Raw genomic sequence first — 24414 nt, forward strand, 5'->3', positions numbered from 1 at the left:
CGGCGGCGTCCTTCCTTTCCGGGAAAAGGCGTGGAAACGCCACCGGCCGCAAAGGGGCTTTCACTCTCTCTCTCTTTCACTCTCTCTCTTTCACTCTCTCTCTTTCACTCTCTCTCTTTCACTCTCTCTCTCTTTCACTCTCACTCACTCACTCACTCACTCACTCACTCACTCACTCACTCACTCACTCACTCACTGTCTCCCCCATTTCAAGTCACTCACCTCACTTCAGGTTTTTTTTTTTTTTTTTTTTTATATCTAAAAGGGCGGGAAAACGCCGCCGGCCGACGGGGCTCCGCCGCCTCCGCCGCCTCCGCCGCCTCCGCCGCCGCCGCGCGTCAAACCCCTTTTTTCACCTCATCGCCACAAAAACCCAAGCCCCAACCCCAAAAACCCCAGCCCCAACCCCAAAAACCCCAGCCCCAACCCCAATCGCTCACTCCCTCGTTTTTTCCCTTTGACACGCTTAGAAAGAGTGCACCCTTCCCGGAGGCGCTGCAATACCGGGGCGATGCGCGGAGCGGACGGAGCGAGCCCCTGTTCCGACTCCCTGTGGCAAAAATCCGTTTAATATGTTGTCCTCGCATGGAGGACGTATCAGATATTAAACTGATAAGAACAGATTTTTTTTTTTTTTTTTTTTTCTTCTAAAAAAAAAAGAAAAAGAAGTATTTATCAAATTCTAAAAACGTTTCTAAAAGACACATCAATACAAGACAGTCAACACATACAGGTTACCCAAAGGGCGTACAATACAAGGACCCAAAAGGGCGCACATTACAATTGCCCCACTAGGGGGTTACAAGTGGGAGTCCGAGGCCCGACAAAAGTCCACTCAAGCCCGCCCTTGGTGACTCCGTCTCCCTCTCCTCCCGATCTTCCTCGCCAGTGGAGTCAAGCGACTAGCCCGCTGCCTTCTGTCGCGACGGCCCCTGGGAAGGCCCATCCCTATGCCACTGCTCCCAGGCTGCCCTTCGGCGAGGTTTCTGTTCCGTTCCTCGGGTCCGGCCATCAGTCCGTCCGTCGGTCCATTCGCCCTCAGGTGGCCTGGCCCACCTCTGGGTTACCAGCAGTGTTGGGCGCCGAAACGCCCAACACTCTGAATTTGGGGACAAGTCCCCGCCTGGCGTCGGGGCCGAAGCCCCCAGGCAGGCGACCGCTCCGACCCTCCTCCGTCACCGAAACCCTATCAGGCGCTCCGGTATCGACGGGGGAGGGCCAATGGCTGTCCAATTAAGGACAGCCACTCACTTGATCTGAGCCAAAAGGCCGAGAAGCGATGACCCGCACTGCTCCGCGCCCCCCGCGCGCGGGGCCTCCGTGCGCCGGCCGGGACGTTTGGGCGCCGGCCGCTCTGGCGACCGCCGGACCGAGAACGGCCCCGACGACGGAAGCCAAAAGGAAACGCCGACGCCGCAGGGGAAGAAGAAGAAGCGGCGGCGGCGGGGACCGAGAAGACGGCAGCTAAAAGCAAAGGCCAAGCGGGCCACGGAGGAAGAAGCAGGGACCAAGAGGAAGCAGGGACCAAGAGGAAGCAGGGACCAAGAGGAAGCAGGGACCAAGAGGAAGCAGGGACCAAGAGGAAGCAGGGACCAAGAGGAAGCAGGGACCAAGAGGACCAAGAAGAAGCAGGGACCAAGAGGAAGCAGGGACCAAGAGGAAGCAGGGACCAAGAGGAAGCAGGGACCAAGAGGAAGCAGGGACCAAGAGGAAGCAGGGACCAAGAGGACCAAGAAGAAGCAGGGACCAAGAGGAAGCAGGGACCAAGAGGAAGCAGGGACCAAGAGGAAGCAGGGACCAAGAGGAAGCAGGGACCAAGAGGACCAAGAAGAAGCAGGGACCAAGAGGAAGCAGGGACCAAGAGGAAGCAGGGACCAAGAGGACCAAGAAGAAGCAGGGACCAAGAGGAAGCAGGGACCAAGAGGCCCAGCGGGCCACGGAAGGAGCAGGGACCAAAAGGCCAAGGGATCGGGATTAAGCAGAGGAAAAAGGAAGACAAAAAGACCTGCACGCACGCACGCACGCACCCACCCACCCACCCACCCACCCAGCCACCCAACGCTAACCTTACCCTGCTTTTTTTCCTCACAAATCCATCAGGCTCTGCCCTCCCTCGGGCAAAGCCGACCAAAAATACCACGTCCCGCTCGTCGGCGCTCCCCTCCACGGAAGTCTTTAGTAAAAGGCGAAAGGCTTGTGCGTGCTGAAGGGGAGCCAGAGTGACCGTTTTTTTTGAAACCGCCCAAACGGCCCGCTCCCGACCCCTCCGTTGGCCCTGGCTCGCTCGTCCGCGGCGGCGTCCTTCCTTTCCGGGAAAAGGCGTGGAAACGCCACCGGCCGCAAAGGGGCTTTCACTCTCTCTCTCTTTCACTCTCTCTCTTTCACTCTCTCTCTTTCACTCTCTCTCTTTCACTCTCTCTCTCTTTCACTCTCACTCACTCACTCACTCACTCACTCACTCACTCACTCACTCACTCACTCACTGTCTCCCCCATTTCAAGTCACTCACCTCACTTCAGGTTTTTTTTTTTTTTTTTTTTTTATATCTAAAAGGGCGGGAAAACGCCGCCGGCCGACGGGGCTCCGCCGCCTCCGCCGCCTCCGCCGCCTCCGCCGCCGCCGCGCGTCAAACCCCTTTTTTCACCTCATCGCCACAAAAACCCAAGCCCCAACCCCAAAAACCCCAGCCCCAACCCCAAAAACCCCAGCCCCAACCCCAATCGCTCACTCCCTCGTTTTTTCCCTTTGACACGCTTAGAAAGAGTGCACCCTTCCCGGAGGCGCTGCAATACCGGGGCGATGCGCGGAGCGGACGGAGCGAGCCCCTGTTCCGACTCCCTGTGGCAAAAATCCGTTTAATATGTTGTCCTCGCATGGAGGACGTATCAGATATTAAACTGATAAGAACAGATACTACACTTGATCTTAGCCAAAAGGCCGAGAAGCGATGACCCGCACTGCTCCGCGCCCCCCGCGCGCGGGGCCTCCGTGCGCCGGCCGGGACGTTTGGGCGCCGGCCGCTCTGGCGACCGCCGGACCGAGAACGGCCCCGACGACGGAAGCCAAAAGGAAACGCCGACGCCGCAGGGGAAGAAGAAGAAGCGGCGGCGGCGGGGACCGAGAAGACGGCAGCTAAAAGCAAAGGCCAAGCGGGCCACGGAGGAAGAAGCAGGGACCAAGAGGAAGCAGGGACCAAGAGGAAGCAGGGACCAAGAGGAAGCAGGGACCAAGAGGAAGCAGGGACCAAGAGGAAGCAGGGACCAAGAGGACCAAGAAGAAGCAGGGACCAAGAGGAAGCAGGGACCAAGAGGAAGCAGGGACCAAGAGGAAGCAGGGACCAAGAGGAAGCAGGGACCAAGAGGAAGCAGGGACCAAGAGGACCAAGAAGAAGCAGGGACCAAGAGGAAGCAGGGACCAAGAGGAAGCAGGGACCAAGAGGAAGCAGGGACCAAGAGGAAGCAGGGACCAAGAGGACCAAGAAGAAGCAGGGACCAAGAGGAAGCAGGGACCAAGAGGAAGCAGGGACCAAGAGGACCAAGAAGAAGCAGGGACCAAGAGGAAGCAGGGACCAAGAGGCCCAGCGGGCCACGGAAGGAGCAGGGACCAAAAGGCCAAGGGATCGGGATTAAGCAGAGGAAAAAGGAAGACAAAAAGACCTGCACGCACGCACGCACGCACCCACCCACCCACCCACCCAGCCACCCAACGCTAACCTTACCCTGCTTTTTTTCCTCACAAATCCATCAGGCTCTGCCCTCCCTCGGGCAAAGCCGACCAAAAATACCACGTCCCGCTCGTCGGCGCTCCCCTCCACGGAAGTCTTTAGTAAAAGGCGAAAGGCTTGTGCGTGCTGAAGGGGAGCCAGAGTGACCGTTTTTTTTGAAACCGCCCAAACGGCCCGCTCCCGACCCCTCCGTTGGCCCTGGCTCGCTCGTCCGCGGCGGCGTCCTTCCTTTCCGGGAAAAGGCGTGGAAACGCCACCGGCCGCAAAGGGGCTTTCACTCTCTCTCTCTTTCACTCTCTCTCTTTCACTCTCTCTCTTTCACTCTCTCTCTTTCACTCTCTCTCTCTTTCACTCTCACTCACTCACTCACTCACTCACTCACTCACTCACTCACTCACTGTCTCCCCCATTTCAAGTCACTCACCTCACTTCAGGTTTTTTTTTTTTTTTTTTTTTATATCTAAAAGGGCGGGAAAACGCCGCCGGCCGACGGGGCTCCGCCGCCTCCGCCGCCTCCGCCGCCTCCGCCGCCGCCGCGCGTCAAACCCCTTTTTTCACCTCATCGCCACAAAAACCCAAGCCCCAACCCCAAAAACCCCAGCCCCAACCCCAAAAACCCCAGCCCCAACCCCAATCGCTCACTCCCTCGTTTTTTCCCTTTGACACGCTTAGAAAGAGTGCACCCTTCCCGGAGGCGCTGCAATACCGGGGCGATGCGCGGAGCGGACGGAGCGAGCCCCTGTTCCGACTCCCTGTGGCAAAAATCCGTTTAATATGTTGTCCTCGCATGGAGGACGTATCAGATATTAAACTGATAAGAACAGATACTACACTTGATCTTAGCCAAAAGGCCGAGAAGCGATGACCCGCACTGCTCCGCGCCCCCCGCGCGCGGGGCCTCCGTGCGCCGGCCGGGACGTTTGGGCGCCGGCCGCTCTGGCGACCGCCGGACCGAGAACGGCCCCGACGACGGAAGCCAAAAGGAAACGCCGACGCCGCAGGGGAAGAAGAAGAAGCGGCGGCGGCGGGGACCGAGAAGACGGCAGCTAAAAGCAAAGGCCAAGCGGGCCACGGAGGAAGAAGCAGGGACCAAGAGGAAGCAGGGACCAAGAGGAAGCAGGGACCAAGAGGAAGCAGGGACCAAGAGGAAGCAGGGACCAAGAGGAAGCAGGGACCAAGAGGACCAAGAAGAAGCAGGGACCAAGAGGAAGCAGGGACCAAGAGGAAGCAGGGACCAAGAGGACCAAGAAGAAGCAGGGACCAAGAGGAAGCAGGGACCAAGAGGAAGCAGGGACCAAGAGGACCAAGAAGAAGCAGGGACCAAGAGGAAGCAGGGACCAAGAGGCCCAGCGGGCCACGGAAGGAGCAGGGACCAAAAGGCCAAGGGATCGGGATTAAGCAGAGGAAAAAGGAAGACAAAAAGACCTGCACGCACGCACGCACCCACCCACCCACCCACCCACCCAGCCACCCAACGCTAACCTTACCCTGCTTTTTTTCCTCACAAATCCATCAGGCTCTGCCCTCCCTCGGGCAAAGCCGACCAAAAATACCACGTCCCGCTCGTCGGCGCTCCCCTCCACGGAAGTCTTTAGTAAAAGGCGAAAGGCTTGTGCGTGCTGAAGGGGAGCCAGAGTGACCGTTTTTTTTGAAACCGCCCAAACGGCCCGCTCCCGACCCCTCCGTTGGCCCTGGCTCGCTCGTCCGCGGCGGCGTCCTTCCTTTCCGGGAAAAGGCGTGGAAACGCCACCGGCCGCAAAGGGGCTTTCACTCTCTCTCTCTTTCACTCTCTCTCTTTCACTCTCTCTCTTTCACTCTCTCTCTTTCACTCTCTCTCTCTTTCACTCTCACTCACTCACTCACTCACTCACTCACTCACTCACTCACTGTCTCCCCCATTTCAAGTCACTCACCTCACTTCAGGTTTTTTTTTTTTTTTTTTTTATATCTAAAAGGGCGGGAAAACGCCGCCGGCCGACGGGGCTCCGCCGCCTCCGCCGCCTCCGCCGCCTCCGCCGCCGCCGCGCGTCAAACCCCTTTTTTCACCTCATCGCCACAAAAACCCAAGCCCCAACCCCAAAAACCCCAGCCCCAACCCCAAAAACCCCAGCCCCAACCCCAATCGCTCACTCCCTCGTTTTTTCCCTTTGACACGCTTAGAAAGAGTGCACCCTTCCCGGAGGCGCTGCAATACCGGGGCGATGCGCGGAGCGGACGGAGCGAGCCCCTGTTCCGACTCCCTGTGGCAAAAATCCGTTTAATATGTTGTCCTCGCATGGAGGACGTATCAGATATTAAACTGATAAGAACAGATTTTTTTTTTTTTTTTTCTTCTAAAAAAAAAGAAAAAGAAGTATTTATCAAATTCTAAAAACGTTTCTAAAAGACACATCAATACAAGACAGTCAACACATACAGGTTACCCAAAGGGCGTACAATACAAGGACCCAAAAGGGCGCACATTACAATTGCCCCACTAGGGGGTTACAAGTGGGAGTCCGAGGCCCGACAAAAGTCCACTCAAGCCCGCCCTTGGTGACTCCGTCTCCCTCTCCTCCCGATCTTCCTCGCCAGTGGAGTCAAGCGACTAGCCCGCTGCCTTCTGTCGCGACGGCCCCTGGGAAGGCCCATCCCTATGCCACTGCTCCCAGGCTGCCCTTCGGCGAGGTTTCTGTTCCGTTCCTCGGGTCCGGCCATCAGTCCGTCCGTCGGTCCATTCGCCCTCAGGTGGCCTGGCCCACCTCTGGGTTACCAGCAGTGTTGGGCGCCGAAACGCCCAACACTCTGAATTTGGGGACAAGTCCCCGCCTGGCGTCGGGGCCGAAGCCCCCAGGCAGGCGACCGCTCCGACCCTCCTCCGTCACCGAAACCCTATCAGGCGCTCCGGTATCGACGGGGGAGGGCCAATGGCTGTCCAATTAAGGACAGCCACTCACTTGATCTGAGCCAAAAGGCCGAGAAGCGATGACCCGCACTGCTCCGCGCCCCCCGCGCGCGGGGCCTCCGTGCGCCGGCCGGGACGTTTGGGCGCCGGCCGCTCTGGCGACCGCCGGACCGAGAACGGCCCCGACGACGGAAGCCAAAAGGAAACGCCGACGCCGCAGGGGAAGAAGAAGAAGCGGCGGCGGCGGGGACCGAGAAGACGGCAGCTAAAAGCAAAGGCCAAGCGGGCCACGGAGGAAGAAGCAGGGACCAAGAGGAAGCAGGGACCAAGAGGAAGCAGGGACCAAGAGGAAGCAGGGACCAAGAGGAAGCAGGGACCAAGAGGAAGCAGGGACCAAGAGGAAGCAGGGACCAAGAGGACCAAGAAGAAGCAGGGACCAAGAGGAAGCAGGGACCAAGAGGAAGCAGGGACCAAGAGGAAGCAGGGACCAAGAGGAAGCAGGGACCAAGAGGAAGCAGGGACCAAGAGGACCAAGAAGAAGCAGGGACCAAGAGGAAGCAGGGACCAAGAGGAAGCAGGGACCAAGAGGAAGCAGGGACCAAGAGGAAGCAGGGACCAAGAGGACCAAGAAGAAGCAGGGACCAAGAGGAAGCAGGGACCAAGAGGCCCAGCGGGCCACGGAAGGAGCAGGGACCAAAAGGCCAAGGGATCGGGATTAAGCAGAGGAAAAAGGAAGACAAAAAGACCTGCACGCACGCACGCACGCACCCACCCACCCACCCACCCACCCAGCCACCCAACGCTAACCTTACCCTGCTTTTTTTCCTCACAAATCCATCAGGCTCTGCCCTCCCTCGGGCAAAGCCGACCAAAAATACCACGTCCCGCTCGTCGGCGCTCCCCTCCACGGAAGTCTTTAGTAAAAGGCGAAAGGCTTGTGCGTGCTGAAGGGGAGCCAGAGTGACCGTTTTTTTTGAAACCGCCCAAACGGCCCGCTCCCGACCCCTCCGTTGGCCCTGGCTCGCTCGTCCGCGGCGGCGTCCTTCCTTTCCGGGAAAAGGCGTGGAAACGCCACCGGCCGCAAAGGGGCTTTCACTCTCTCTCTCTTTCACTCTCTCTCTTTCACTCTCTCTCTTTCACTCTCTCTCTTTCACTCTCTCTCTCTTTCACTCTCACTCACTCACTCACTCACTCACTCACTCACTCACTCACTCACTGTCTCCCCCATTTCAAGTCACTCACCTCACTTCAGGTTTTTTTTTTTTTTTTTTTTATATCTAAAAGGGCGGGAAAACGCCGCCGGCCGACGGGGCTCCGCCGCCTCCGCCGCCTCCGCCGCCTCCGCCGCCGCCGCGCGTCAAACCCCTTTTTTCACCTCATCGCCACAAAAACCCAAGCCCCAACCCCAAAAACCCCAGCCCCAACCCCAAAAACCCCAGCCCCAACCCCAATCGCTCACTCCCTCGTTTTTTCCCTTTGACACGCTTAGAAAGAGTGCACCCTTCCCGGAGGCGCTGCAATACCGGGGCGATGCGCGGAGCGGACGGAGCGAGCCCCTGTTCCGACTCCCTGTGGCAAAAATCCGTTTAATATGTTGTCCTCGCATGGAGGACGTATCAGATATTAAACTGATAAGAACAGATACTACACTTGATCTTAGCCAAAAGGCCGAGAAGCGATGACCCGCACTGCTCCGCGCCCCCCGCGCGCGGGGCCTCCGTGCGCCGGCCGGGACGTTTGGGCGCCGGCCGCTCTGGCGACCGCCGGACCGAGAACGGCCCCGACGACGGAAGCCAAAAGGAAACGCCGACGCCGCAGGGGAAGAAGAAGAAGCGGCGGCGGCGGGGACCGAGAAGACGGCAGCTAAAAGCAAAGGCCAAGCGGGCCACGGAGGAAGAAGCAGGGACCAAGAGGAAGCAGGGACCAAGAGGAAGCAGGGACCAAGAGGAAGCAGGGACCAAGAGGAAGCAGGGACCAAGAGGAAGCAGGGACCAAGAGGACCAAGAAGAAGCAGGGACCAAGAGGAAGCAGGGACCAAGAGGAAGCAGGGACCAAGAGGAAGCAGGGACCAAGAGGAAGCAGGGACCAAGAGGACCAAGAAGAAGCAGGGACCAAGAGGAAGCAGGGACCAAGAGGAAGCAGGGACCAAGAGGACCAAGAAGAAGCAGGGACCAAGAGGAAGCAGGGACCAAGAGGAAGCAGGGACCAAGAGGACCAAGAAGAAGCAGGGACCAAGAGGAAGCAGGGACCAAGAGGCCCAGCGGGCCACGGAAGGAGCAGGGACCAAAAGGCCAAGGGATCGGGATTAAGCAGAGGAAAAAGGAAGACAAAAAGACCTGCACGCACGCACGCACGCACCCACCCACCCACCCACCCAGCCACCCAACGCTAACCTTACCCTGCTTTTTTTCCTCACAAATCCATCAGGCTCTGCCCTCCCTCGGGCAAAGCCGACCAAAAATACCACGTCCCGCTCGTCGGCGCTCCCCTCCACGGAAGTCTTTAGTAAAAGGCGAAAGGCTTGTGCGTGCTGAAGGGGAGCCAGAGTGACCGTTTTTTTTGAAACCGCCCAAACGGCCCGCTCCCGACCCCTCCGTTGGCCCTGGCTCGCTCGTCCGCGGCGGCGTCCTTCCTTTCCGGGAAAAGGCGTGGAAACGCCACCGGCCGCAAAGGGGCTTTCACTCTCTCTCTCTTTCACTCTCTCTCTTTCACTCTCTCTCTTTCACTCTCTCTCTTTCACTCTCTCTCTCTTTCACTCTCACTCACTCACTCACTCACTCACTCACTCACTCACTCACTCACTCACTCACTGTCTCCCCCATTTCAAGTCACTCACCTCACTTCAGGTTTTTTTTTTTTTTTTTTTTTATATCTAAAAGGGCGGGAAAACGCCGCCGGCCGACGGGGCTCCGCCGCCTCCGCCGCCTCCGCCGCCTCCGCCGCCGCCGCGCGTCAAACCCCTTTTTTCACCTCATCGCCACAAAAACCCAAGCCCCAACCCCAAAAACCCCAGCCCCAACCCCAAAAACCCCAGCCCCAACCCCAATCGCTCACTCCCTCGTTTTTTCCCTTTGACACGCTTAGAAAGAGTGCACCCTTCCCGGAGGCGCTGCAATACCGGGGCGATGCGCGGAGCGGACGGAGCGAGCCCCTGTTCCGACTCCCTGTGGCAAAAATCCGTTTAATATGTTGTCCTCGCATGGAGGACGTATCAGATATTAAACTGATAAGAACAGATACTACACTTGATCTTAGCCAAAAGGCCGAGAAGCGATGACCCGCACTGCTCCGCGCCCCCCGCGCGCGGGGCCTCCGTGCGCCGGCCGGGACGTTTGGGCGCCGGCCGCTCTGGCGACCGCCGGACCGAGAACGGCCCCGACGACGGAAGCCAAAAGGAAACGCCGACGCCGCAGGGGAAGAAGAAGAAGCGGCGGCGGCGGGGACCGAGAAGACGGCAGCTAAAAGCAAAGGCCAAGCGGGCCACGGAGGAAGAAGCAGGGACCAAGAGGAAGCAGGGACCAAGAGGAAGCAGGGACCAAGAGGAAGCAGGGACCAAGAGGAAGCAGGGACCAAGAGGAAGCAGGGACCAAGAGGACCAAGAAGAAGCAGGGACCAAGAGGAAGCAGGGACCAAGAGGAAGCAGGGACCAAGAGGAAGCAGGGACCAAGAGGAAGCAGGGACCAAGAGGAAGCAGGGACCAAGAGGACCAAGAAGAAGCAGGGACCAAGAGGAAGCAGGGACCAAGAGGAAGCAGGGACCAAGAGGAAGCAGGGACCAAGAGGAAGCAGGGACCAAGAGGACCAAGAAGAAGCAGGGACCAAGAGGAAGCAGGGACCAAGAGGAAGCAGGGACCAAGAGGACCAAGAAGAAGCAGGGACCAAGAGGAAGCAGGGACCAAGAGGCCCAGCGGGCCACGGAAGGAGCAGGGACCAAAAGGCCAAGGGATCGGGATTAAGCAGAGGAAAAAGGAAGACAAAAAGACCTGCACGCACGCACGCACGCACCCACCCACCCACCCACCCAGCCACCCAACGCTAACCTTACCCTGCTTTTTTTCCTCACAAATCCATCAGGCTCTGCCCTCCCTCGGGCAAAGCCGACCAAAAATACCACGTCCCGCTCGTCGGCGCTCCCCTCCACGGAAGTCTTTAGTAAAAGGCGAAAGGCTTGTGCGTGCTGAAGGGGAGCCAGAGTGACCGTTTTTTTTGAAACCGCCCAAACGGCCCGCTCCCGACCCCTCCGTTGGCCCTGGCTCGCTCGTCCGCGGCGGCGTCCTTCCTTTCCGGGAAAAGGCGTGGAAACGCCACCGGCCGCAAAGGGGCTTTCACTCTCTCTCTCTTTCACTCTCTCTCTTTCACTCTCTCTCTTTCACTCTCTCTCTTTCACTCTCTCTCTCTTTCACTCTCACTCACTCACTCACTCACTCACTCACTCACTCACTCACTCACTGTCTCCCCCATTTCAAGTCACTCACCTCACTTCAGGTTTTTTTTTTTTTTTTTTTTATATCTAAAAGGGCGGGAAAACGCCGCCGGCCGACGGGGCTCCGCCGCCTCCGCCGCCTCCGCCGCCTCCGCCGCCGCCGCGCGTCAAACCCCTTTTTTCACCTCATCGCCACAAAAACCCAAGCCCCAACCCCAAAAACCCCAGCCCCAACCCCAAAAACCCCAGCCCCAACCCCAATCGCTCACTCCCTCGTTTTTTCCCTTTGACACGCTTAGAAAGAGTGCACCCTTCCCGGAGGCGCTGCAATACCGGGGCGATGCGCGGAGCGGACGGAGCGAGCCCCTGTTCCGACTCCCTGTGGCAAAAATCCGTTTAATATGTTGTCCTCGCATGGAGGACGTATCAGATATTAAACTGATAAGAACAGATACTACACTTGATCTTAGCCAAAAGGCCGAGAAGCGATGACCCGCACTGCTCCGCGCCCCCCGCGCGCGGGGCCTCCGTGCGCCGGCCGGGACGTTTGGGCGCCGGCCGCTCTGGCGACCGCCGGACCGAGAACGGCCCCGACGACGGAAGCCAAAAGGAAACGCCGACGCCGCAGGGGAAGAAGAAGAAGCGGCGGCGGCGGGGACCGAGAAGACGGCAGCTAAAAGCAAAGGCCAAGCGGGCCACGGAGGAAGAAGCAGGGACCAAGAGGAAGCAGGGACCAAGAGGAAGCAGGGACCAAGAGGAAGCAGGGACCAAGAGGAAGCAGGGACCAAGAGGAAGCAGGGACCAAGAGGACCAAGAAGAAGCAGGGACCAAGAGGAAGCAGGGACCAAGAGGAAGCAGGGACCAAGAGGAAGCAGGGACCAAGAGGAAGCAGGGACCAAGAGGACCAAGAAGAAGCAGGGACCAAGAGGAAGCAGGGACCAAGAGGAAGCAGGGACCAAGAGGACCAAGAAGAAGCAGGGACCAAGAGGAAGCAGGGACCAAGAGGAAGCAGGGACCAAGAGGACCAAGAAGAAGCAGGGACCAAGAGGAAGCAGGGACCAAGAGGCCCAGCGGGCCACGGAAGGAGCAGGGACCAAAAGGCCAAGGGATCGGGATTAAGCAGAGGAAAAAGGAAGACAAAAAGACCTGCACGCACGCACGCACGCACCCACCCACCCACCCACCCAGCCACCCAACGCTAACCTTACCCTGCTTTTTTTCCTCACAAATCCATCAGGCTCTGCCCTCCCTCGGGCAAAGCCGACCAAAAATACCACGTCCCGCTCGTCGGCGCTCCCCTCCACGGAAGTCTTTAGTAAAAGGCGAAAGGCTTGTGCGTGCTGAAGGGGAGCCAGAGTGACCGTTTTTTTTGAAACCGCCCAAACGGCCCGCTCCCGACCCCTCCGTTGGCCCTGGCTCGCTCGTCCGCGGCGGCGTCCTTCCTTTCCGGGAAAAGGCGTGGAAACGCCACCGGCCGCAAAGGGGCTTTCACTCTCTCTCTCTTTCACTCTCTCTCTTTCACTCTCTCTCTTTCACTCTCTCTCTTTCACTCTCTCTCTCTTTCACTCTCACTCACTCACTCACTCACTCACTCACTCACTCACTCACTCACTCACTCACTGTCTCCCCCATTTCAAGTCACTCACCTCACTTCAGGTTTTTTTTTTTTTTTTTTATATCTAAAAGGGCGGGAAAACGCCGCCGGCCGACGGGGCTCCGCCGCCTCCGCCGCCTCCGCCGCCTCCGCCGCCGCCGCGCGTCAAACCCCTTTTTTCACCTCATCGCCACAAAAACCCAAGCCCCAACCCCAAAAACCCCAGCCCCAACCCCAAAAACCCCAGCCCCAACCCCAATCGCTCACTCCCTCGTTTTTTCCCTTTGACACGCTTAGAAAGAGTGCACCCTTCCCGGAGGCGCTGCAATACCGGGGCGATGCGCGGAGCGGACGGAGCGAGCCCCTGTTCCGACTCCCTGTGGCAAAAATCCGTTTAATATGTTGTCCTCGCATGGAGGACGTATCAGATATTAAACTGATAAGAACAGATTTTTTTTTTTTTTTTTTTTTTCTTCTAAAAAAAAAAGAAAAAGAAGTATTTATCAAATTCTAAAAACGTTTCTAAAAGACACATCAATACAAGACAGTCAACACATACAGGTTACCCAAAGGGCGTACAATACAAGGACCCAAAAGGGCGCACATTACAATTGCCCCACTAGGGGGTTACAAGTGGGAGTCCGAGGCCCGACAAAAGTCCACTCAAGCCCGCCCTTGGTGACTCCGTCTCCCTCTCCTCCCGATCTTCCTCGCCAGTGGAGTCAAGCGACTAGCCCGCTGCCTTCTGTCGCGACGGCCCCTGGGAAGGCCCATCCCTATGCCACTGCTCCCAGGCTGCCCTTCGGCGAGGTTTCTGTTCCGTTCCTCGGGTCCGGCCATCAGTCCGTCCGTCGGTCCATTCGCCCTCAGGTGGCCTGGCCCACCTCTGGGTTACCAGCAGTGTTGGGCGCCGAAACGCCCAACACTCTGAATTTGGGGACAAGTCCCCGCCTGGCGTCGGGGCCGAAGCCCCCAGGCAGGCGACCGCTCCGACCCTCCTCCGTCACCGAAACCCTATCAGGCGCTCCGGTATCGACGGGGGAGGGCCAATGGCTGTCCAATTAAGGACAGCCACTCACTTGATCTGAGCCAAAAGGCCGAGAAGCGATGACCCGCACTGCTCCGCGCCCCCCGCGCGCGGGGCCTCCGTGCGCCGGCCGGGACGTTTGGGCGCCGGCCGCTCTGGCGACCGCCGGACCGAGAACGGCCCCGACGACGGAAGCCAAAAGGAAACGCCGACGCCGCAGGGGAAGAAGAAGAAGCGGCGGCGGCGGGGACCGAGAAGACGGCAGCTAAAAGCAAAGGCCAAGCGGGCCACGGAGGAAGAAGCAGGGACCAAGAGGAAGCAGGGACCAAGAGGAAGCAGGGACCAAGAGGAAGCAGGGACCAAGAGGAAGCAGGGACCAAGAGGAAGCAGGGACCAAGAGGAAGCAGGGACCAAGAGGACCAAGAAGAAGCAGGGACCAAGAGGAAGCAGGGACCAAGAGGAAGCAGGGACCAAGAGGAAGCAGGGACCAAGAGGAAGCAGGGACCAAGAGGAAGCAGGGACCAAGAGGACCAAGAAGAAGCAGGGACCAAGAGGAAGCAGGGACCAAGAGGAAGCAGGGACCAAGAGGAAGCAGGGACCAAGAGGAAGCAGGGACCAAGAGGACCAAGAAGAAGCAGGGACCAAGAGGAAGCAGGGACCAAGAGGAAGCAGGGACCAAGAGGACCAAGAAGAAGCAGGGACCAAGAGGAAGCAGGGACCAAGAGGCCCAGCGGGCCACGGAAGGAGCAGGGACCAAAAGGCCAAGGGATCGGGATTAAGCAGAGGAAAAAGGAAGACAAAAAGACCTGCACGCACGCACGCACGCACCCACCCACCCACCCACCCACCCAGCCACCCAACGCTAACCTTACCCTGCTTTTTTTCCTCACAAATCCATCAGGCTCTGCCCTCCCTCGGGCAAAGCCGACCAAAAATACCACGTCCCGCTCGTCGGCGCTCCCCTCCACGGAAGTCTTTAGTAAAAGGCGAAAGGCTTGTGCGTGCTGAAGGGGAGCCAGAGTGACCGTTTTTTTTGAAACCGCCCAAACGGCCCGCTCCCGACCCCTCCGTTGGCCCTGGCTCGCTCGTCCGCGGCGGCGTCCTTCCTTTCCGGGAAAAGGCGTGGAAACGCCACCGGCCGCAAAGGGGCTTTCACTCTCTCTCTCTTTCACTCTCTCTCTTTCACTCTCTCTCTTTCACTCTCTCTCTTTCACTCTCTCTCTCTTTCACTCTCACTCACTCACTCACTCACTCACTCACTCACTCACTCACTGTCTCCCCCATTTCAAGTCACTCACCTCACTTCAGGTTTTTTTTTTTTTTTTTTTTTTATATCTAAAAGGGCGGGAAAACGCCGCCGGCCGACGGGGCTCCGCCGCCTCCGCCGCCTCCGCCGCCTCCGCCGCCGCCGCGCGTCAAACCCCTTTTTTCACCTCATCGCCACAAAAACCCAAGCCCCAACCCCAAAAACCCCAGCCCCAACCCCAAAAACCCCAGCCCCAACCCCAATCGCTCACTCCCTCGTTTTTTCCCTTTGACACGCTTAGAAAGAGTGCACCCTTCCCGGAGGCGCTGCAATACCGGGGCGATGCGCGGAGCGGACGGAGCGAGCCCCTGTTCCGACTCCCTGTGGCAAAAATCCGTTTAATATGTTGTCCTCGCATGGAGGACGTATCAGATATTAAACTGATAAGAACAGATACTACACTTGATCTTAGCCAAAAGGCCGAGAAGCGATGACCCGCACTGCTCCGCGCCCCCCGCGCGCGGGGCCTCCGTGCGCCGGCCGGGACGTTTGGGCGCCGGCCGCTCTGGCGACCGCCGGACCGAGAACGGCCCCGACGACGGAAGCCAAAAGGAAACGCCGACGCCGCAGGGGAAGAAGAAGAAGCGGCGGCGGCGGGGACCGAGAAGACGGCAGCTAAAAGCAAAGGCCAAGCGGGCCACGGAGGAAGAAGCAGGGACCAAGAGGAAGCAGGGACCAAGAGGAAGCAGGGACCAAGAGGAAGCAGGGACCAAGAGGAAGCAGGGACCAAGAGGAAGCAGGGACCAAGAGGACCAAGAAGAAGCAGGGACCAAGAGGAAGCAGGGACCAAGAGGAAGCAGGGACCAAGAGGAAGCAGGGACCAAGAGGAAGCAGGGACCAAGAGGACCAAGAAGAAGCAGGGACCAAGAGGAAGCAGGGACCAAGAGGAAGCAGGGACCAAGAGGACCAAGAAGAAGCAGGGACCAAGAGGAAGCAGGGACCAAGAGGAAGCAGGGACCAAGAGGACCAAGAAGAAGCAGGGACCAAGAGGAAGCAGGGACCAAGAGGCCCAGCGGGCCACGGAAGGAGCAGGGACCAAAAGGCCAAGGGATCGGGATTAAGCAGAGGAAAAAGGAAGACAAAAAGACCTGCACGCACGCACGCACGCACCCACCCACCCACCCACCCAGCCACCCAACGCTAACCTTACCCTGCTTTTTTTCCTCACAAATCCATCAGGCTCTGCCCTCCCTCGGGCAAAGCCGACCAAAAATACCACGTCCCGCTCGTCGGCGCTCCCCTCCACGGAAGTCTTTAGTAAAAGGCGAAAGGCTTGTGCGTGCTGAAGGGGAGCCAGAGTGACCGTTTTTTTTGAAACCGCCCAAACGGCCCGCTCCCGACCCCTCCGTTGGCCCTGGCTCGCTCGTCCGCGGCGGCGTCCTTCCTTTCCGGGAAAAGGCGTGGAAACGCCACCGGCCGCAAAGGGGCTTTCACTCTCTCTCTCTTTCACTCTCTCTCTTTCACTCTCTCTCTTTCACTCTCTCTCTTTCACTCTCTCTCTCTTTCACTCTCACTCACTCACTCACTCACTCACTCACTCACTCACTCACTCACTCACTCACTCACTGTCTCCCCCATTTCAAGTCACTCACCTCACTTCAGGTTTTTTTTTTTTTTTTTTTTATATCTAAAAGGGCGGGAAAACGCCGCCGGCCGACGGGGCTCCGCCGCCTCCGCCGCCTCCGCCGCCTCCGCCGCCGCCGCGCGTCAAACCCCTTTTTTCACCTCATCGCCACAAAAACCCAAGCCCCAACCCCAAAAACCCCAGCCCCAACCCCAAAAACCCCAGCCCCAACCCCAATCGCTCACTCCCTCGTTTTTTCCCTTTGACACGCTTAGAAAGAGTGCACCCTTCCCGGAGGCGCTGCAATACCGGGGCGATGCGCGGAGCGGACGGAGCGAGCCCCTGTTCCGACTCCCTGTGGCAAAAATCCGTTTAATATGTTGTCCTCGCATGGAGGACGTATCAGATATTAAACTGATAAGAACAGATTTTTTTTTTTTTTTTTTTTTTTCTTCTAAAAAAAAAAGAAAAAGAAGTATTTATCAAATTCTAAAAACGTTTCTAAAAGACACATCAATACAAGACAGTCAACACATACAGGTTACCCAAAGGGCGTACAATACAAGGACCCAAAAGGGCGCACATTACAATTGCCCCACTAGGGGGTTACAAGTGGGAGTCCGAGGCCCGACAAAAGTCCACTCAAGCCCGCCCTTGGTGACTCCGTCTCCCTCTCCTCCCGATCTTCCTCGCCAGTGGAGTCAAGCGACTAGCCCGCTGCCTTCTGTCGCGACGGCCCCTGGGAAGGCCCATCCCTATGCCACTGCTCCCAGGCTGCCCTTCGGCGAGGTTTCTGTTCCGTTCCTCGGGTCCGGCCATCAGTCCGTCCGTCGGTCCATTCGCCCTCAGGTGGCCTGGCCCACCTCTGGGTTACCAGCAGTGTTGGGCGCCGAAACGCCCAACACTCTGAATTTGGGGACAAGTCCCCGCCTGGCGTCGGGGCCGAAGCCCCCAGGCAGGCGACCGCTCCGACCCTCCTCCGTCACCGAAACCCTATCAGGCGCTCCGGTATCGACGGGGGAGGGCCAATGGCTGTCCAATTAAGGACAGCCACTCACTTGATCTGAGCCAAAAGGCCGAGAAGCGATGACCCGCACTGCTCCGCGCCCCCCGCGCGCGGGGCCTCCGTGCGCCGGCCGGGACGTTTGGGCGCCGGCCGCTCTGGCGACCGCCGGACCGAGAACGGCCCCGACGACGGAAGCCAAAAGGAAACGCCGACGCCGCAGGGGAAGAAGAAGAAGCGGCGGCGGCGGGGACCGAGAAGACGGCAGCTAAAAGCAAAGGCCAAGCGGGCCACGGAGGAAGAAGCAGGGACCAAGAGGAAGCAGGGACCAAGAGGAAGCAGGGACCAAGAGGAAGCAGGGACCAAGAGGAAGCAGGGACCAAGAGGAAGCAGGGACCAAGAGGAAGCAGGGACCAAGAGGACCAAGAAGAAGCAGGGACCAAGAGGAAGCAGGGACCAAGAGGAAGCAGGGACCAAGAGGAAGCAGGGACCAAGAGGAAGCAGGGACCAAGAGGAAGCAGGGACCAAGAGGACCAAGAAGAAGCAGGGACCAAGAGGAAGCAGGGACCAAGAGGAAGCAGGGACCAAGAGGAAGCAGGGACCAAGAGGAAGCAGGGACCAAGAGGACCAAGAAGAAGCAGGGACCAAGAGGAAGCAGGGACCAAGAGGAAGCAGGGACCAAGAGGACCAAGAAGAAGCAGGGACCAAGAGGAAGCAGGGACCAAGAGGCCCAGCGGGCCACGGAAGGAGCAGGGACCAAAAGGCCAAGGGATCGGGATTAAGCAGAGGAAAAAGGAAGACAAAAAGACCTGCACGCACGCACGCACGCACCCACCCACCCACCCACCCACCCAGCCACCCAACGCTAACCTTACCCTGCTTTTTTTCCTCACAAATCCATCAGGCTCTGCCCTCCCTCGGGCAAAGCCGACCAAAAATACCACGTCCCGCTCGTCGGCGCTCCCCTCCACGGAAGTCTTTAGTAAAAGGCGAAAGGCTTGTGCGTGCTGAAGGGGAGCCAGAGTGACCGTTTTTTTTGAAACCGCCCAAACGGCCCGCTCCCGACCCCTCCGTTGGCCCTGGCTCGCTCGTCCGCGGCGGCGTCCTTCCTTTCCGGGAAAAGGCGTGGAAACGCCACCGGCCGCAAAGGGGCTTTCACTCTCTCTCTCTTTCACTCTCTCTCTTTCACTCTCTCTCTTTCACTCTCTCTCTTTCACTCTCTCTCTCTTTCACTCTCACTCACTCACTCACTCACTCACTCACTCACTCACTGTCTCCCCCATTTCAAGTCACTCACCTCACTTCAGGTTTTTTTTTTTTTTTTTTTTTTTATATCTAAAAGGGCGGGAAAACGCCGCCGGCCGACGGGGCTCCGCCGCCTCCGCCGCCTCCGCCGCCTCCGCCGCCGCCGCGCGTCAAACCCCTTTTTTCACCTCATCGCCACAAAAACCCAAGCCCCAACCCCAAAAACCCCAGCCCCAACCCCAAAAACCCCAGCCCCAACCCCAATCGCTCACTCCCTCGTTTTTTCCCTTTGACACGCTTAGAAAGAGTGCACCCTTCCCGGAGGCGCTGCAATACCGGGGCGATGCGCGGAGCGGACGGAGCGAGCCCCTGTTCCGACTCCCTGTGGCAAAAATCCGTTTAATATGTTGTCCTCGCATGGAGGACGTATCAGATATTAAACTGATAAGAACAGATACTACACTTGATCTTAGCCAAAAGGCCGAGAAGCGATGACCCGCACTGCTCCGCGCCCCCCGCGCGCGGGGCCTCCGTGCGCCGGCCGGGACGTTTGGGCGCCGGCCGCTCTGGCGACCGCCGGACCGAGAACGGCCCCGACGACGGAAGCCAAAAGGAAACGCCGACGCCGCAGGGGAAGAAGAAGAAGCGGCGGCGGCGGGGACCGAGAAGACGGCAGCTAAAAGCAAAGGCCAAGCGGGCCACGGAGGAAGAAGCAGGGACCAAGAGGAAGCAGGGACCAAGAGGAAGCAGGGACCAAGAGGAAGCAGGGACCAAGAGGAAGCAGGGACCAAGAGGACCAAGAAGAAGCAGGGACCAAGAGGAAGCAGGGACCAAGAGGAAGCAGGGACCAAGAGGAAGCAGGGACCAAGAGGAAGCAGGGACCAAGAGGACCAAGAAGAAGCAGGGACCAAGAGGAAGCAGGGACCAAGAGGAAGCAGGGACCAAGAGGACCAAGAAGAAGCAGGGACCAAGAGGAAGCAGGGACCAAGAGGAAGCAGGGACCAAGAGGACCAAGAAGAAGCAGGGACCAAGAGGAAGCAGGGACCAAGAGGCCCAGCGGGCCACGGAAGGAGCAGGGACCAAAAGGCCAAGGGATCGGGATTAAGCAGAGGAAAAAGGAAGACAAAAAGACCTGCACGCACGCACGCACGCACCCACCCACCCACCCACCCAGCCACCCAACGCTAACCTTACCCTGCTTTTTTTCCTCACAAATCCATCAGGCTCTGCCCTCCCTCGGGCAAAGCCGACCAAAAATACCACGTCCCGCTCGTCGGCGCTCCCCTCCACGGAAGTCTTTAGTAAAAGGCGAAAGGCTTGTGCGTGCTGAAGGGGAGCCAGAGTGACCGTTTTTTTTGAAACCGCCCAAACGGCCCGCTCCCGACCCCTCCGTTGGCCCTGGCTCGCTCGTCCGCGGCGGCGTCCTTCCTTTCCGGGAAAAGGCGTGGAAACGCCACCGGCCGCAAAGGGGCTTTCACTCTCTCTCTCTTTCACTCTCTCTCTTTCACTCTCTCTCTTTCACTCTCTCTCTTTCACTCTCTCTCTCTTTCACTCTCACTCACTCACTCACTCACTCACTCACTCACTCACTCACTCACTCACTCACTCACTGTCTCCCCCATTTCAAGTCACTCACCTCACTTCAGGTTTTTTTTTTTTTTTTTTTTTATATCTAAAAGGGCGGGAAAACGCCGCCGGCCGACGGGGCTCCGCCGCCTCCGCCGCCTCCGCCGCCTCCGCCGCGCGTCAAACCCCTTTTTTCACCTCATCGCCACAAAAACCCAAGCCCCAACCCCAAAAACCCCAGCCCCAACCCCAAAAACCCCAGCCCCAACCCCAATCGCTCACTCCCTCGTTTTTTCCCTTTGACACGCTTAGAAAGAGTGCACCCTTCCCGGAGGCGCTGCAATACCGGGGCGATGCGCGGAGCGGACGGAGCGAGCCCCTGTTCCGACTCCCTGTGGCAAAAATCCGTTTAATATGTTGTCCTCGCATGGAGGACGTATCAGATATTAAACTGATAAGAACAGATTTTTTTTTTTTTTTTTTTTCTTCTAAAAAAAAAAGAAAAAGAAGTATTTATCAAATTCTAAAAACGTTTCTAAAAGACACATCAATACAAGACAGTCAACACATACAGGTTACCCAAAGGGCGTACAATACAAGGACCCAAAAGGGCGCACATTACAATTGCCCCACTAGGGGGTTACAAGTGGGAGTCCGAGGCCCGACAAAAGTCCACTCAAGCCCGCCCTTGGTGACTCCGTCTCCCTCTCCTCCCGATCTTCCTCGCCAGTGGAGTCAAGCGACTAGCCCGCTGCCTTCTGTCGCGACGGCCCCTGGGAAGGCCCATCCCTATGCCACTGCTCCCAGGCTGCCCTTCGGCGAGGTTTCTGTTCCGTTCCTCGGGTCCGGCCATCAGTCCGTCCGTCGGTCCATTCGCCCTCAGGTGGCCTGGCCCACCTCTGGGTTACCAGCAGTGTTGGGCGCCGAAACGCCCAACACTCTGAATTTGGGGACAAGTCCCCGCCTGGCGTCGGGGCCGAAGCCCCCAGGCAGGCGACCGCTCCGACCCTCCTCCGTCACCGAAACCCTATCAGGCGCTCCGGTATCGACGGGGGAGGGCCAATGGCTGTCCAATTAAGGACAGCCACTCACTTGATCTGAGCCAAAAGGCCGAGAAGCGATGACCCGCACTGCTCCGCGCCCCCCGCGCGCGGGGCCTCCGTGCGCCGGCCGGGACGTTTGGGCGCCGGCCGCTCTGGCGACCGCCGGACCGAGAACGGCCCCGACGACGGAAGCCAAAAGGAAACGCCGACGCCGCAGGGGAAGAAGAAGAAGCGGCGGCGGCGGGGACCGAGAAGACGGCAGCTAAAAGCAAAGGCCAAGCGGGCCACGGAGGAAGAAGCAGGGACCAAGAGGAAGCAGGGACCAAGAGGAAGCAGGGACCAAGAGGAAGCAGGGACCAAGAGGAAGCAGGGACCAAGAGGAAGCAGGGACCAAGAGGAAGCAGGGACCAAGAGGACCAAGAAGAAGCAGGGACCAAGAGGAAGCAGGGACCAAGAGGAAGCAGGGACCAAGAGGAAGCAGGGACCAAGAGGAAGCAGGGACCAAGAGGAAGCAGGGACCAAGAGGACCAAGAAGAAGCAGGGACCAAGAGGAAGCAGGGACCAAGAGGAAGCAGGGACCAAGAGGAAGCAGGGACCAAGAGGAAGCAGGGACCAAGAGGACCAAGAAGAAGCAGGGACCAAGAGGAAGCAGGGACCAAGAGGAAGCAGGGACCAAGAGGACCAAGAAGAAGCAGGGACCAAGAGGAAGCAGGGACCAAGAGGCCCAGCGGGCCACGGAAGGAGCAGGGACCAAAAGGCCAAGGGATCGGGATTAAGCAGAGGAAAAAGGAAGACAAAAAGACCTGCACGCACGCACGCACGCACCCACCCACCCACCCACCCACCCAGCCACCCAACGCTAACCTTACCCTGCTTTTTTTCCTCACAAATCCATCAGGCTCTGCCCTCCCTCGGGCAAAGCCGACCAAAAATACCACGTCCCGCTCGTCGGCGCTCCCCTCCACGGAAGTCTTTAGTAAAAGGCGAAAGGCTTGTGCGTGCTGAAGGGGAGCCAGAGTGACCGTTTTTTTTGAAACCGCCCAAACGGCCCGCTCCCGACCCCTCCGTTGGCCCTGGCTCGCTCGTCCGCGGCGGCGTCCTTCCTTTCCGGGAAAAGGCGTGGAAACGCCACCGGCCGCAAAGGGGCTTTCACTCTCTCTCTCTTTCACTCTCTCTCTTTCACTCTCTCTCTTTCACTCTCTCTCTTTCACTCTCTCTCTCTTTCACTCTCACTCACTCACTCACTCACTCACTCACTCACTCACTGTCTCCCCCATTTCAAGTCACTCACCTCACTTCAGGTTTTTTTTTTTTTTTTTTTTTTATATCTAAAAGGGCGGGAAAACGCCGCCGGCCGACGGGGCTCCGCCGCCTCCGCCGCCTCCGCCGCCTCCGCCGCCGCCGCGCGTCAAACCCCTTTTTTCACCTCATCGCCACAAAAACCCAAGCCCCAACCCCAAAAACCCCAGCCCCAACCCCAAAAACCCCAGCCCCAACCCCAATCGCTCACTCCCTCGTTTTTTCCCTTTGACACGCTTAGAAAGAGTGCACCCTTCCCGGAGGCGCTGCAATACCGGGGCGATGCGCGGAGCGGACGGAGCGAGCCCCTGTTCCGACTCCCTGTGGCAAAAATCCGTTTAATATGTTGTCCTCGCATGGAGGACGTATCAGATATTAAACTGATAAGAACAGATACTACACTTGATCTTAGCCAAAAGGCCGAGAAGCGATGACCCGCACTGCTCCGCGCCCCCCGCGCGCGGGGCCTCCGTGCGCCGGCCGGGACGTTTGGGCGCCGGCCGCTCTGGCGACCGCCGGACCGAGAACGGCCCCGACGACGGAAGCCAAAAGGAAACGCCGACGCCGCAGGGGAAGAAGAAGAAGCGGCGGCGGCGGGGACCGAGAAGACGGCAGCTAAAAGCAAAGGCCAAGCGGGCCACGGAGGAAGAAGCAGGGACCAAGAGGAAGCAGGGACCAAGAGGAAGCAGGGACCAAGAGGAAGCAGGGACCAAGAGGAAGCAGGGACCAAGAGGAAGCAGGGACCAAGAGGACCAAGAAGAAGCAGGGACCAAGAGGAAGCAGGGACCAAGAGGAAGCAGGGACCAAGAGGAAGCAGGGACCAAGAGGAAGCAGGGACCAAGAGGACCAAGAAGAAGCAGGGACCAAGAGGAAGCAGGGACCAAGAGGAAGCAGGGACCAAGAGGACCAAGAAGAAGCAGGGACCAAGAGGAAGCAGGGACCAAGAGGAAGCAGGGACCAAGAGGACCAAGAAGAAGCAGGGACCAAGAGGAAGCAGGGACCAAGAGGCCCAGCGGGCCACGGAAGGAGCAGGGACCAAAAGGCCAAGGGATCGGGATTAAGCAGAGGAAAAAGGAAGACAAAAAGACCTGCACGCACGCACGCACGCACCCACCCACCCACCCACCCAGCCACCCAACGCTAACCTTACCCTGCTTTTTTTCCTCACAAATCCATCAGGCTCTGCCCTCCCTCGGGCAAAGCCGACCAAAAATACCACGTCCCGCTCGTCGGCGCTCCCCTCCACGGAAGTCTTTAGTAAAAGGCGAAAGGCTTGTGCGTGCTGAAGGGGAGCCAGAGTGACCGTTTTTTTTGAAACCGCCCAAACGGCCCGCTCCCGACCCCTCCGTTGGCCCTGGCTCGCTCGTCCGCGGCGGCGTCCTTCCTTTCCGGGAAAAGGCGTGGAAACGCCACCGGCCGCAAAGGGGCTTTCACTCTCTCTCTCTTTCACTCTCTCTCTTTCACTCTCTCTCTTTCACTCTCTCTCTTTCACTCTCTCTCTCTTTCACTCTCACTCACTCACTCACTCACTCACTCACTCACTCACTCACTGTCTCCCCCATTTCAAGTCACTCACCTCACTTCAGGTTTTTTTTTTTTTTTTTTTTTATATCTAAAAGGGCGGGAAAACGCCGCCGGCCGACGGGGCTCCGCCGCCTCCGCCGCCTCCGCCGCCTCCGCCGCCGCCGCGCGTCAAACCCCTTTTTTCACCTCATCGCCACAAAAACCCAAGCCCCA

At 58.5% G+C, this 24414-nt stretch overlaps 24 non-coding genes and 2 pseudogenes across 24 annotated transcripts; all 26 read right to left on the reverse strand.

Moving 5' to 3' along the window:
- Window positions 1–470: 470 nt before the first annotated feature.
- Window positions 471–670, reverse strand: LOC146292594 (U2 spliceosomal RNA). The gene has a single exon (XR_014754777.1). It is a non-coding gene; the product is annotated as a U2 spliceosomal RNA (small nuclear RNA).
- Window positions 671–2104: 1434 nt separating this feature from the next.
- Window positions 2105–2223, reverse strand: LOC146292595 (U5 spliceosomal RNA). Its single transcript, XR_014754573.1, has one exon. It is a non-coding gene; the product is annotated as a U5 spliceosomal RNA (small nuclear RNA).
- A 535-nt stretch (window positions 2224–2758) lies between these two features.
- LOC146292596 (U2 spliceosomal RNA) lies at window positions 2759–2949 on the reverse strand. The gene has a single exon (XR_014754686.1). It is a non-coding gene; the product is annotated as a U2 spliceosomal RNA (small nuclear RNA).
- An 802-nt stretch (window positions 2950–3751) lies between these two features.
- Window positions 3752–3870, reverse strand: LOC146292597 (U5 spliceosomal RNA). Its single transcript, XR_014754574.1, has one exon. It is a non-coding gene; the product is annotated as a U5 spliceosomal RNA (small nuclear RNA).
- Window positions 3871–4396: 526 nt separating this feature from the next.
- Window positions 4397–4587, reverse strand: LOC146292598 (U2 spliceosomal RNA). Its single transcript, XR_014754688.1, has one exon. It is a non-coding gene; the product is annotated as a U2 spliceosomal RNA (small nuclear RNA).
- Window positions 4588–5244: 657 nt separating this feature from the next.
- Window positions 5245–5363, reverse strand: LOC146292599 (U5 spliceosomal RNA). The gene has a single exon (XR_014754575.1). It is a non-coding gene; the product is annotated as a U5 spliceosomal RNA (small nuclear RNA).
- Window positions 5364–5884: 521 nt separating this feature from the next.
- LOC146292600 (U2 spliceosomal RNA) lies at window positions 5885–6079 on the reverse strand. Its single transcript, XR_014754762.1, has one exon. It is a non-coding gene; the product is annotated as a U2 spliceosomal RNA (small nuclear RNA).
- A 1374-nt stretch (window positions 6080–7453) lies between these two features.
- LOC146292601 (U5 spliceosomal RNA) lies at window positions 7454–7572 on the reverse strand. Its single transcript, XR_014754577.1, has one exon. It is a non-coding gene; the product is annotated as a U5 spliceosomal RNA (small nuclear RNA).
- Window positions 7573–8097: 525 nt separating this feature from the next.
- LOC146292602 (U2 spliceosomal RNA) lies at window positions 8098–8288 on the reverse strand. The gene has a single exon (XR_014754689.1). It is a non-coding gene; the product is annotated as a U2 spliceosomal RNA (small nuclear RNA).
- A 751-nt stretch (window positions 8289–9039) lies between these two features.
- LOC146292603 (U5 spliceosomal RNA) lies at window positions 9040–9158 on the reverse strand. Its single transcript, XR_014754578.1, has one exon. It is a non-coding gene; the product is annotated as a U5 spliceosomal RNA (small nuclear RNA).
- A 534-nt stretch (window positions 9159–9692) lies between these two features.
- LOC146292604 (U2 spliceosomal RNA) lies at window positions 9693–9883 on the reverse strand. The gene has a single exon (XR_014754690.1). It is a non-coding gene; the product is annotated as a U2 spliceosomal RNA (small nuclear RNA).
- Window positions 9884–10685: 802 nt separating this feature from the next.
- On the reverse strand, window positions 10686–10804 carry LOC146292605 (U5 spliceosomal RNA). Its single transcript, XR_014754579.1, has one exon. It is a non-coding gene; the product is annotated as a U5 spliceosomal RNA (small nuclear RNA).
- Window positions 10805–11329: 525 nt separating this feature from the next.
- LOC146292606 (U2 spliceosomal RNA) lies at window positions 11330–11520 on the reverse strand. Its single transcript, XR_014754691.1, has one exon. It is a non-coding gene; the product is annotated as a U2 spliceosomal RNA (small nuclear RNA).
- A 751-nt stretch (window positions 11521–12271) lies between these two features.
- LOC146292607 (U5 spliceosomal RNA) lies at window positions 12272–12390 on the reverse strand. Its single transcript, XR_014754580.1, has one exon. It is a non-coding gene; the product is annotated as a U5 spliceosomal RNA (small nuclear RNA).
- A 531-nt stretch (window positions 12391–12921) lies between these two features.
- On the reverse strand, window positions 12922–13122 carry LOC146292608 (U2 spliceosomal RNA; annotated as a pseudogene).
- A 1434-nt stretch (window positions 13123–14556) lies between these two features.
- LOC146292609 (U5 spliceosomal RNA) lies at window positions 14557–14675 on the reverse strand. The gene has a single exon (XR_014754581.1). It is a non-coding gene; the product is annotated as a U5 spliceosomal RNA (small nuclear RNA).
- Window positions 14676–15198: 523 nt separating this feature from the next.
- On the reverse strand, window positions 15199–15389 carry LOC146292610 (U2 spliceosomal RNA). Its single transcript, XR_014754692.1, has one exon. It is a non-coding gene; the product is annotated as a U2 spliceosomal RNA (small nuclear RNA).
- A 751-nt stretch (window positions 15390–16140) lies between these two features.
- LOC146292611 (U5 spliceosomal RNA) lies at window positions 16141–16259 on the reverse strand. Its single transcript, XR_014754582.1, has one exon. It is a non-coding gene; the product is annotated as a U5 spliceosomal RNA (small nuclear RNA).
- Window positions 16260–16796: 537 nt separating this feature from the next.
- LOC146292612 (U2 spliceosomal RNA) lies at window positions 16797–16998 on the reverse strand (annotated as a pseudogene).
- A 1434-nt stretch (window positions 16999–18432) lies between these two features.
- Window positions 18433–18551, reverse strand: LOC146292613 (U5 spliceosomal RNA). Its single transcript, XR_014754583.1, has one exon. It is a non-coding gene; the product is annotated as a U5 spliceosomal RNA (small nuclear RNA).
- Window positions 18552–19071: 520 nt separating this feature from the next.
- LOC146292614 (U2 spliceosomal RNA) lies at window positions 19072–19262 on the reverse strand. The gene has a single exon (XR_014754693.1). It is a non-coding gene; the product is annotated as a U2 spliceosomal RNA (small nuclear RNA).
- Window positions 19263–19996: 734 nt separating this feature from the next.
- LOC146292615 (U5 spliceosomal RNA) lies at window positions 19997–20115 on the reverse strand. Its single transcript, XR_014754584.1, has one exon. It is a non-coding gene; the product is annotated as a U5 spliceosomal RNA (small nuclear RNA).
- A 532-nt stretch (window positions 20116–20647) lies between these two features.
- Window positions 20648–20840, reverse strand: LOC146292616 (U2 spliceosomal RNA). The gene has a single exon (XR_014754771.1). It is a non-coding gene; the product is annotated as a U2 spliceosomal RNA (small nuclear RNA).
- A 1440-nt stretch (window positions 20841–22280) lies between these two features.
- Window positions 22281–22399, reverse strand: LOC146292617 (U5 spliceosomal RNA). Its single transcript, XR_014754585.1, has one exon. It is a non-coding gene; the product is annotated as a U5 spliceosomal RNA (small nuclear RNA).
- A 519-nt stretch (window positions 22400–22918) lies between these two features.
- Window positions 22919–23109, reverse strand: LOC146292618 (U2 spliceosomal RNA). The gene has a single exon (XR_014754694.1). It is a non-coding gene; the product is annotated as a U2 spliceosomal RNA (small nuclear RNA).
- A 751-nt stretch (window positions 23110–23860) lies between these two features.
- Window positions 23861–23979, reverse strand: LOC146292619 (U5 spliceosomal RNA). The gene has a single exon (XR_014754586.1). It is a non-coding gene; the product is annotated as a U5 spliceosomal RNA (small nuclear RNA).
- Between the last annotated feature and the right edge of the window lie 435 nt (window positions 23980–24414).

The sequence above is a fragment of the Hypomesus nipponensis genome, chromosome 4 (assembly GCF_054491055.1).
Source record: "Hypomesus nipponensis isolate SF chromosome 4, ASM5449105v1, whole genome shotgun sequence".
NCBI classification, from domain to species: domain Eukaryota; kingdom Metazoa; phylum Chordata; class Actinopteri; order Osmeriformes; family Osmeridae; genus Hypomesus; species Hypomesus nipponensis.